The sequence below is a fragment of the Oryzias latipes genome, chromosome 7 (genome assembly GCF_002234675.1).
Source record: "Oryzias latipes chromosome 7, ASM223467v1".
NCBI classification, from domain to species: Eukaryota; Metazoa; Chordata; class Actinopteri; order Beloniformes; family Adrianichthyidae; genus Oryzias; species Oryzias latipes.
Genome location: NC_019865.2, coordinates 31,732,927 through 31,743,284, shown reverse-complemented (window position 1 = coordinate 31,743,284; position 10,358 = coordinate 31,732,927). Strand labels below are relative to the sequence as shown.

General features: G+C 41.7%; 1 long non-coding RNA gene across 1 annotated transcript; it reads right to left on the bottom strand.

Moving 5' to 3' along the window:
• Nucleotides 1-5,096: 5,096 nt before the first annotated feature.
• LOC111947631 lies at nt 5,097-5,874 on the bottom strand. Its single transcript, XR_002873490.1, has 3 exons — nt 5,755-5,874; nt 5,394-5,456; nt 5,097-5,203 (listed from the first exon to the last, which is right to left on the bottom strand). It is a non-coding gene; the product is annotated as an uncharacterized LOC111947631 (long non-coding RNA).
• Nucleotides 5,875-10,358: the final 4,484 nt, after the last annotated feature.

Genomic DNA, 10,358 nt, shown 5'->3' with positions numbered 1-10,358 from the left:
TGGATTCAATAGACAAAAAGCTCTCTAGCCTTGATTGATGCTTAAACCTGCTGAAGATCCTCCACAAAGAGTTCCAAGGCCTAAGGGAGTCTCTGGAGTTTAGCCAGCAGCAGGTGCAGGAGCTCGCAGCGGAGAACCAGTACCTCAGAGAGACCGTTAAGACCCTGAGGCGTGACACGGCTCTTTTCTCTGAGGAGAACCTCTCCATCAGGGAAACCCTCCTGGATCTTCAGGCGAGGAGCCAAAGGAGTTAAAGCTTCAGTTAAATGACATCATCAATAAACCAACACAATTTCAAATACAAAGACTTTTTTTTTTGCCAGAACTGAAATAGTTCTGGCAAATGTCTCGCTAATCAGCTTAAAAAAAAAAAAAAAAAGAAAAATCAACAATCATTTCTATTATGGTGTTGGGTTAAAACAACCTCGAACATCATAACAATTCAAAAAGGAAAAAAAGACAAACAGACCAAGGTACCTTTACGAGGAGAGCAACAGAGATTGTACCCAGTAAAAAATCTCTCTCCACTCTGGCCCATATTTCTGTCGCCTCCCCTTTTATTAAGTTTGTGGGTTTCTCTAATTTACATATCTGCTGAGCTCTAAGGAGGGGAAACAAGAAAGCCCAGCTGCAGCATGATTAGAAAACATTAATTACGACATGTCTATCTTTTGCAGCCTTCTCACGTCTTTTGTAAAAACTTGCACACATCACAGATCAATCCATTAGAGCAAAGCTTCAACTCATTTCTTAATAATGTAAACCTACCAGTTTAAATGAGGATTAAATTACAAACTTAGACTCACCGCTCTCGTCTGAGCTTCATGAAGCTCTGTTACTTATGCCTAAAACCAAAGGGCCTGACGGCTTTCCTGCTGAGTTTTATAAAGAATTCTGGGAACAGCTGGCACCAACGTTTTATAAAACGGTCACATCTATCAATGAAAGTCAATCACTACCATCTAACATGAACTCAGCCAACATAATCCTTCTTCTAAAACCAGACAAAGATCCCACTAGTCCTTCAAGCTAGCGCCCCATTTCTTTAATCAATGCAGACGTTAAAATTATTTGCAAAACACAGAGAATCACTCCTCACATAATTCACCTCGATCAAACTGGATTTATCAAAGGCAGACACTCTGGTGACAATGTCTACAGACTTGTTAACATAATAGAAATTGCCACTATTAAAAACCAGGAAATCACCACTCTCTCATTGTCCATATGTGATGAGTTGGGAGTGAGAATGTGTTGGTTAAAACTACAAGAGCTGCACCCGCATCCGGGTCCGCATGACCCAGTGTGTGGGTCCAGAACCGACAGTCCTCTAAAAAATGAAATGTAGCCTGAAATGGTTGGAGCATGCAAAGTTAGCCCCACCCACGCGAACATAGTCCGGTTTTGGGAGATTGTTGGACTATGTGAAGTGAGTTTTTTATAACCCAACCATGGGTCCACCTGCCAATCAAAAAAATTATGCAATTCTCAATTAGATAAATGTCGAGACATTTTAAAAACTGATCAATTTTCTTTAAAACTTCACTATATTTCTGATCTATTTTCAAAGTGTTCCCAGTGATTTTTTTAAATTATAAATATGTAAGCTTTCAGCCCAAATAAAAAAATCTGTAGTTTTCTAGGACATCTTTAGAAATTCCCCTGAGTTTTGGGCAGGACCCTTGGCCTGAAGTAGCCCTCCCCTCCGCCTCCCATCATCCCTTTGTTTACACTTTCCCGCTAGCTTACAGCCTAACCCCAAGCTAATATTAACCCTTGTGCTATCTTAGATGACCCCCCCCCCTTCCATTGACGTGTTCTCCCTACCATGACAAAGGTGGATAAAGGTGGAAAGATTTCATGTAATCCATGGAAACCAGTGAAGATCACAAATCATTGAAGAAAAAAGGTCCAGCGCACTGTCTAGTGGGGTCTTTATCAAGTCAAGGTCAAAGTCAGCTTTATTGTCAAAAATGCTGCATACACAAGACATACAGCACAGATTAAATAACTTTCCTCTCGCCCCACAGTGCAAGCAGCTTATAAAATAATAAAATAACAGTTATAATAAGAAGAATAACAGCAATCTAAACAGTGCAAAAGAGCAATGAGATTATGGTTAAAGTGGCAGTTGAAAGTGACAACAGTGCTAAGAACAGTAAGTAGATGAGTCTGTGATGGCAGTGTTTGGTGAAGATGATGTTCTGATGCAGGTGTGAAGGTTTTTCAGTGTGAGTTTGTAGCAGGGAGTGGAGGGGGCAGAGGGGGGAGGGCAGGGAGGGAGTTGAGTTTTCTTATCCCCTGGTGGAAGAAACTGTCCTCGAGTCTGCTGGTCCTGGCCTGGAGACTTTGCAGTCTCCTCCCTGATGGCAGCAGGAGGAAGTGACTGTGGGATGGGTGGGAGGGGTCCCTCGCAATCCTGATGGCTTTGCGGGTGAGGCGGGAGTGATAAATGTCCGAGAGGCCAGTGAGAGGGACACCAACGATCTTCTCAGCTGTTTTCACAATGTGCTGCAAAGTCTTCCGGCAGGACACAGTGCAGGCTCCGTACCACACGGTGATGCAGCTGGTCAGGATGCTGTCGATGGAGCCCTGTAGAAGGTCTGCATGATGGGGGGAGGAGCTCTGGCCCTCTTCAGTTTGCGGAGGAAGTACAGGCGTTGGTGGGCTTTCTTGGTCAGTGATGCAGTGTTGTGGTTCCAAGACAGGTCGTCGGAGATGTGCACCCCCAGAACCTTGGTGCAGCTCACCCTTTCCACAGCAGCACCATTGATGATCAGTGGAGCGTGCTGGGTGGGAGTTCTCCTGAAGTCCACAACCATCTCCTTTGTCTGCTCCAAATTCAGGTGGAGATTATCTTTGCACCACAGAGCAGCCTGTTCACCTCGCTTCTGTAGGTGGTCTCAACATTGCTGTTGATGAGACCCACCACTGTTGTGTCATCCACAAACTTGATGAAGAGGTTGGAGCTTGATGTTGGGGTGCAGTGGTGATTCAGCAGAGTGAAGAGAAGGGGGGCTCAGCACACATCCTTGGAGGACCCCTGTGTTCATAGTCATGGTGCTGGAGGTGTTGTTTCCGACACGAAATGCCTGTGATCTCCCTGTCAGAAAGTCCAGCAGCCAGTTAAACAGGGAGGTGTTGAGTCCAAGTTGGTCCAGCTTGTTGATGAGCTGCTGGGGGGTGACGGTATTGAAGGTGGAGCTGAAGTCAATGAACAGCATTCTGACATGAGAGTCTTTTGTTTTGTTGACGTCTCGTCCGGCCTTTGCAGATTCGGATGGTTCAGGACGTCCAAAAATGAAATGTGCAGTTGGGAAATGAAAAGACACACAAGAGTCTGCATGAATTTTCAAACCTTTTGCAAAAGGGGAGACGTGCAGAAACACGACCTGTTACGCTCTGTGGCTGTCCCCTCTCTCTGTCTCTCTGGCTTTTTCTGTTATTCAGTAAGGGCGGATGTAAACATACAAAATACGATATTAGACTGCTGTGTTTTTGTCTAGTCTGCATTCTAGGTGTCGTGGCTCCATAAACATTCCAGTACAGAAAGAAAACAGAGTCAGAAAGTCAGAAACAGGCCTACTGGTGACCTTAGCACATGTTATCTGCTACTGAGGGCAGGAATCAAACATATTTCTGCAATACAATATACATGCATGAATAGAATCCATTAAATGCATAATAAAAAGATCATAGAAAATATTATGGATCCCCTGTTCACCACCACAGTTTCCAGGTGGGTGAGGGCTGTGGAGATGGCATCATCGGTCGATCGGTTAGACCGATATACGAACTGGTAGGGGTCCAGAGTGGGGGAGAGGGTAGAATTGATGTGATGCATGACTAACCGCTCAAAGCACTTCATGAGAATGGGGGTGAGAGCGTTCGGGCGGTAGTCATTGTAGCAGGAGGGAGAGGACTTCTTTGGGACCAGGATGATGGTGGTGCCTTTGAAGCATGCAGGGACAACAGCCTGGCTCAGTGAGAGGTTGAAGATGTCGGTGATGACATCTGTGAGCTCATCAGCACAGTTCCTCAGGACACAGCCAGGAATGTTGTCAGGTCCTGGGGGTCTCTGTGGCTTTATCCTTCCCAGTGAGCTCCTCACGCTGTCACGTGATAGCGTCAGCACCAGGCCGCTGGGAGGGGGAGGAGTCTAATGTGCTGGGGTGCTGTTGTCTGCCTCAAAGTTGGCAAAGAAGGTGTTTAGCTGCTCCAGCAGAGGGGTTGAGTTGTCGCAGGCCTGTGGGATGGGCTTGTAATCTGTGATGATCTGAATGCCCCGCCACAGGTTCCTGGTGTCACCACTGTCACTGAAGCGGGCAGCCATCCTCCTGGAGTGCTCCCTCTTGGCCACCCTGATGCCTCGTGACAGGTTGGCCCTGGCTAATCTTACAGTCCCTGACGAAAATCTTGTCGCTTCTCCATTTTGTAGAAACAAAAGCGTATAACCTCACTTTTAATGAATCCACTGGTTTTAGAAATGTTTCATATGAAAGCTAAAACCCCCCCAAATTATGTTCAATATACTAAAATAAAATTGCTTCACTCAAGAAAGATTGATCATTTAATGAACACAGAAAGGTCACATTTTGGCAAGACAAAAGTTTTGTCGCCTTGTCATATGATCAGGGCCGGCCCTGGTCTTCCGGGGGCCTTAAGCGAAATGTAATTTGTGGGCCCTCTAACTGATCAGCAGCACCAACAAAACGCAACTGTTGTTGTATTACAAATGAGATCTCTCTATTAAAACATTTTGTGAATGTATTATTGTTGCTGCTGAAGAATTTAATACAGTATATTTATTGCCTGCATGTTGGATGCAGATTTAGTGATGCCAAACCAATTTTAAAAGTGAAAAAAAAATATGAATGAAAAATGTATATAGATATATATATTTTTAAATAACATTGGGCACTCAGCAAATGACATTCACCAAACTTCAACTTATTAAAAACAGCAACTTAATAGCAAATCAAATATTAATAAAACAATCCAAAATAAAGAACGCAACAGCTCAATGAGGGGGATTTTGGAAAGTCAATGTCTTCATCAGTCTGAAAAGGACCTCTTTGCACCAAATCCATTCTTACTGGATCAGAGAGTGTGGTTGGCCATTCAGCTGGACCAATAGGATTTGAGGTTGGTGGAATTTTGGATCCAGTAGGCTCCTCTTCCATACACGCCTCTCTTGGAGCCTCTGGAACATAAGATACATGACTTCAACAAAAGCAAACAAGCAAAAGTCAAACAGTCCAATCAAATCTACATAACAGTTGCAGTGATGCTGAAAGCAGAATATTGGAAAGAAGTGGCTTCACTTTTGTGTGCGTGCGCGCACATGTATGACTATTTTTCAAGTAATAATGAAACAATCATTTTGAACTTACCAGCGGCAGCATCAACATTTTCTCTTTCTACAGAAGATGTGGTGACAGGAGTTTCTTCTGCAGCTAAAAAAACAAGAACTATTATTATACAATAATCAATGATAAACCTAATAAAAACTATAGCAAAATACTGATAATAATATAATGGCTCATTTAAAATCTGTGTGCAGGTTTTTCACAATTGCATGATCTTTTTATATATTTATGAGAGACGGGGTTTTTTTATTGTATATTTGCAGAAGATCATATTTATTTATTTAATTAGGAACTGTTTGGGGCTCCATACTCTTCAGCTGTTTATGAAAAAAGGGTTTATGCAGACACTGTTTTTTAAAATTACTTTACAAGCTTTTAAAATGACCTTAGATTCCATCTTCAGTGATGTCAGGAACATTTCGGGATGTGGACGCTGCACCACCTCCAATACTTGTTGAGAGCAGAAGAAACTGTGCAAAACATCATTATTATGTAAAACTAAAACTGCAAAATACAAATAATAAATAAATGTACCCATTTATAAATAATAAATTTGAACAATAATTTGAGTATAAGTGGAAATATAAGCATTTATACACTTCTTTATCTATAATTTTGTATGTTCATAATTTTAGAATTAGTACATTTTATTAGGGCCCGAGCACGGAGTGCAAGGACCCTATTGTATCTGTTAGAGTTGTTATTATTATTAGGGCCCGAGCACGGAGTGCAAGGACCCTATTGTATCTGTTAGGTTTATTATTATTATTAGGGCCCGAGCACGGAGTGCAAGGACCCTATTGTATCTGTTAGGTTTATTAGGGCCCGAGCACGGAGTGCAAGGACCCTATTGTATCTGTTAGGTTTATTATTAGGGCCCGAGCACGGAGTGCAAGGACCCTATTGTAATTCGAATGTTTATTATTATTATTATTATTATTCTACCGGAAGAGTCGCCTTTTTGAGGCCTTTAACATACCCCAAAACTCACCAAATTTGGCACACACATCAGGAGTCGCGAAAAATTTCGTATTTTATAGGAGATTGGCATGGGCGCACAAAAACGGCTCGATAGCGCCACCTACAGTGACTTTTGTCCCGACGCCCCGCATACGCTTTAACGTACAAGCTTGATTTTTACAGGGCATGTTCTTCAGATGGAGACCTACAAAAAAGTCTGAAAGGACCCACCTGTCACTCGCACAGGAAGTCTGATATATTGAGGTCAATATGTCATTTTTGCTTCATTTTGGACATTTGCAGGCCTCGCTCTAGAACGAACTCCTCCTAGAGATTTTGGAGTAATGACTCCAAACTTTGGTTTTGTAAACTAAACACATGTCCGATGTTAAATTGCGAAGCTTTTAAGTTTTTACGGATGTTTGTGACCGTGGCGGCGCGTCGAAAATGGAGGTCATTTTGAAAACACGCCATGAAAAGAAAAATGGCCATTACTCAGCCATGCAAAATCCAATCTGATCCAAAATTGATATGCATGATTGTAGTCTGACTCTGAACACATCAGAGGTGGAAAAATCCAGAACAGGTGTAGCGCCACCTGCTGGCAAAAGGAAATGACATGTTTTACTTGGAGCATCACTGCTCCGAGTAGGATGAGCCGACACACCTCAAAATGATGTCCACCTGTTGAAAAGCCATTGAAGTTTACTCTGATAAAAAGCCATAACTTTCAATGCGGGGGTGTGGTCGTGACAGAGCGGTGAAGTTGGGCGTCTCGCCATGCACAGAAAAGTTGCTCTCACGTGCACATTCCTTGTCCAATCTCACTGAAATTCAATAGAGGTGATGAGGCTTCCATTCTGAACCAATGGATATGACAATCTTGGACGAACTCCATAACGCCACCTAGATATTGACAAATACATTTTATGTCACATTCTGACCTATCTTTTCTCTGTGCTTTGTCCGACATTCTAAAAATTACAGCAGGAGATACTCATAAGGGTCTTCTCTCATTGTGTAAAGTTTCATGGGTGTACACCTGACGGTGCCTGCGCAAGCCACCACCAAACAGGAAGTGGTTGATTGCGTTGCAGTCAGATAATTAAAAATTCATAAAAAATCAGCCGTTTGTATCACGACGCTGAGATTTCAGAATGAGAGGCCTTTTACATATCTCCAACTTAGATACACAGCACTTGCATGGGTGAACAAAAAACGGCTCAATAGCGCCACCTACCATGTTTGTTTTTGAGAGCCCCGCCATGTTCTTTAACATACAAGCTTGATATTTACAGGACATGTTCATCAGATGGAAACCTACAAAAAAGTCTCTTGGGACCAAGCTGTCAGTTGCACAGGAAGTCTGCTATATTGATGTCAATATGTCAGTTTTGCTCTATTTTGGTCCTTTGCAGGCCTCGTTCTAGAACGAACTCCTCCTAGAGATTTTTGAACAATGACTCCAAACTTTGGTTTTGTACACTAAACACATGTCCGATCTTAAATTGCGAAGCTTTTAAGTTTTTACGGTTGTTTGTGACCGTGGCGGCGCGTCAAAATTTGAGGTCGTTTCGAAATCACGCCATGAAAAGAAAAATGGCCATTACTCAGCCATAAATAATCTAATCTGATCCAAATTTGTTGTGCATGATTGTAGTCTGACTTTGAACACATCTGCAGTGGAAAAATCCGAAACAGGTGTAGCGCCACCTGTTGGCAACAGGAAATGACATGTTTTACTTGGAGCATCACTGCTCCAAGTAGGATGAGCAAACACACCTCAAAATGACGTCCACCTGTTGAAAAACCATTGAAGTTTACTCTGATGAAAAACAAATCTTTCAACGCGGGGGTGTGGTCATGACAGAGCAGCGAAGTTGGGTATCTCGCCATGCACAAATGTTGCTCTCACGTTCACATTCCTTGTCTGATCTCACTGAAATTAAATAGATTTGATGAAACTTCCATTCTGAACCCATGGATATGACAATTTTGGACGAGCTATATATGTTCATAAATGATCATGAAGCATGATCATATAATCAAGCTTCATAGGAAATCAGCCGTTTGTCTCAGGAAGCTGAGATTTCAGAATTAGATGCGTCTTACAAAGCTCCACGTTTGAAAAGCAGCACTATACGTACGAGAAACATTTAACCACCTTAATCACCCTATTGTGCTGAAAGCAAATTTTTGGACATTTTGACTCAAGCAAATATTTTTAACATAACTTCTGTTTAGTTTATCAGCACCAAAATAAAAAATATTTACATTTATAAAATGAACTGGTCAACTCTAGGATTTTATTTATTCAATCTTACATCCTCAAGCTTTTCATCAGTCTCCCCTGCTGCAGGAGTGGAGTTAGCCCCCCCCCCGGCTGTGTGCTCACATGTAAATTAGCCAGGAGTGGCAGAGAGAAAGTAGAACAGTTAGAAAGCCTAGTTCAACACTAAAATACAGCAATTTCCTTTGTTTTGTTTGTCTTTTATACATCCTTAGCACTAATCATTGCTTTTTTATTCATCCAAAATACAATTAACTTTATATTTTATCTTTTTTTTTTTTTACAAACAAAATATATGAATGTGCTCCAAAACAAAACCCAGCCTCAGTACACTCCTACAGATGTAACATCAGACAGTAAATGTCTCTTTTATGCTTTTTTAATCAATGCTGCAACTTCTTTTCATTTCCTTTCAATACATCCAAAGAAATTAAACTACAACGACAACAAACACAACATATAGCAAATGTCTCTAAGAAGATTGTGTATATACATTATGTACCACCTTTAAACACCAAATAAATAACAAATCTTTCTAATACAATCACAAAAAATGGAACACAAAATGTAAAACCCAAATTAGAAATTGCAATTTTAAAAAGATACATTTTTCAGCAGCTTTTCAAAATCAATCACATATTTTACTCTTCTGTGGATGAAACAAAGAAGTCCAGAATAATGTAGCCACTTCTCCAAAGTCTCTGTCACCTTCAGTTTTACACAAAGTCTGTGAAAATCCACCATACATTGGTCACATGTATTCAGAGACCTGCTAAAAGTCCACAATTGTAAAAGCTCTTATATAGACAACTGTTTGTTTGCTTGGAGCTCTAAATATAAAAAAATGCTTTTCTATCACCTAGACACAGATGGAGAACCATATCAACTGGATTAGTAACAGGGAAACATGTTTAGGTTTAAACTTACATCAATAGACAACATGAAGCTGTCCATCACATTTTTGACCTAAACATGTAAACACATCCTTGGCTCTGCGGTTAGGAAATGGTACTTGGGAATCTCTTCATACCAGGAGCCAGCCTGAACATTGGAACATCACCACAGTGCCCATCCAGACTGGGACAGCAACGGGGTCCACTTCACAGCCGTGAGGCTGCTGTGTTTAACTCCAGCTGTCCCAGCAAGGGAGACAACTGCAGCAACATCCACTGACCAAGCTGGCAAGCCCTGGCAGAAAAGATCCCCACAAGAAAAACACTGGCTCAGGCAGGCTGGTCAATAAAAAAATATAGTTTTGCCAATGTCTTGCAACTCGCAGATCAAGTGGTTTAGTTTTCCAGTAATGTCAGTCAAGAATACAAGTTCAGATTCACCATATTCAGCAGATATCTCCACCAATAGCACCTTAAAAATCCTGTTCTGTTTTGCTTTGCAGCTGAGGTTTTTTATGATTTTCACAATAGGAGTCATTATATGTCCAGAGCCAATCACTTCTGCACATAAGGCCTACTGGTGAAAGAAGCAGCAGTAATGCAGACATTTTGGAAAGTCTTGGTCAGCTTTACAGTGAGTGATGAAACCTGTTTGTCGGTCAATCATAGCAGGAGCCCCGTCTGCAGGTATGGCTACCAGCTTTTCTAATGGTACCTTTTTCTGCACAAAAACTCCTTCATCGTGTTATACATTTCAACTCCTCTTGTAGTTGTCTGTTAGGGCAGATGTGTCAGGAATTCTTCTCTTGTGGAAACCAAAAGCTATGCTGAACTGTTGCCGTCCAC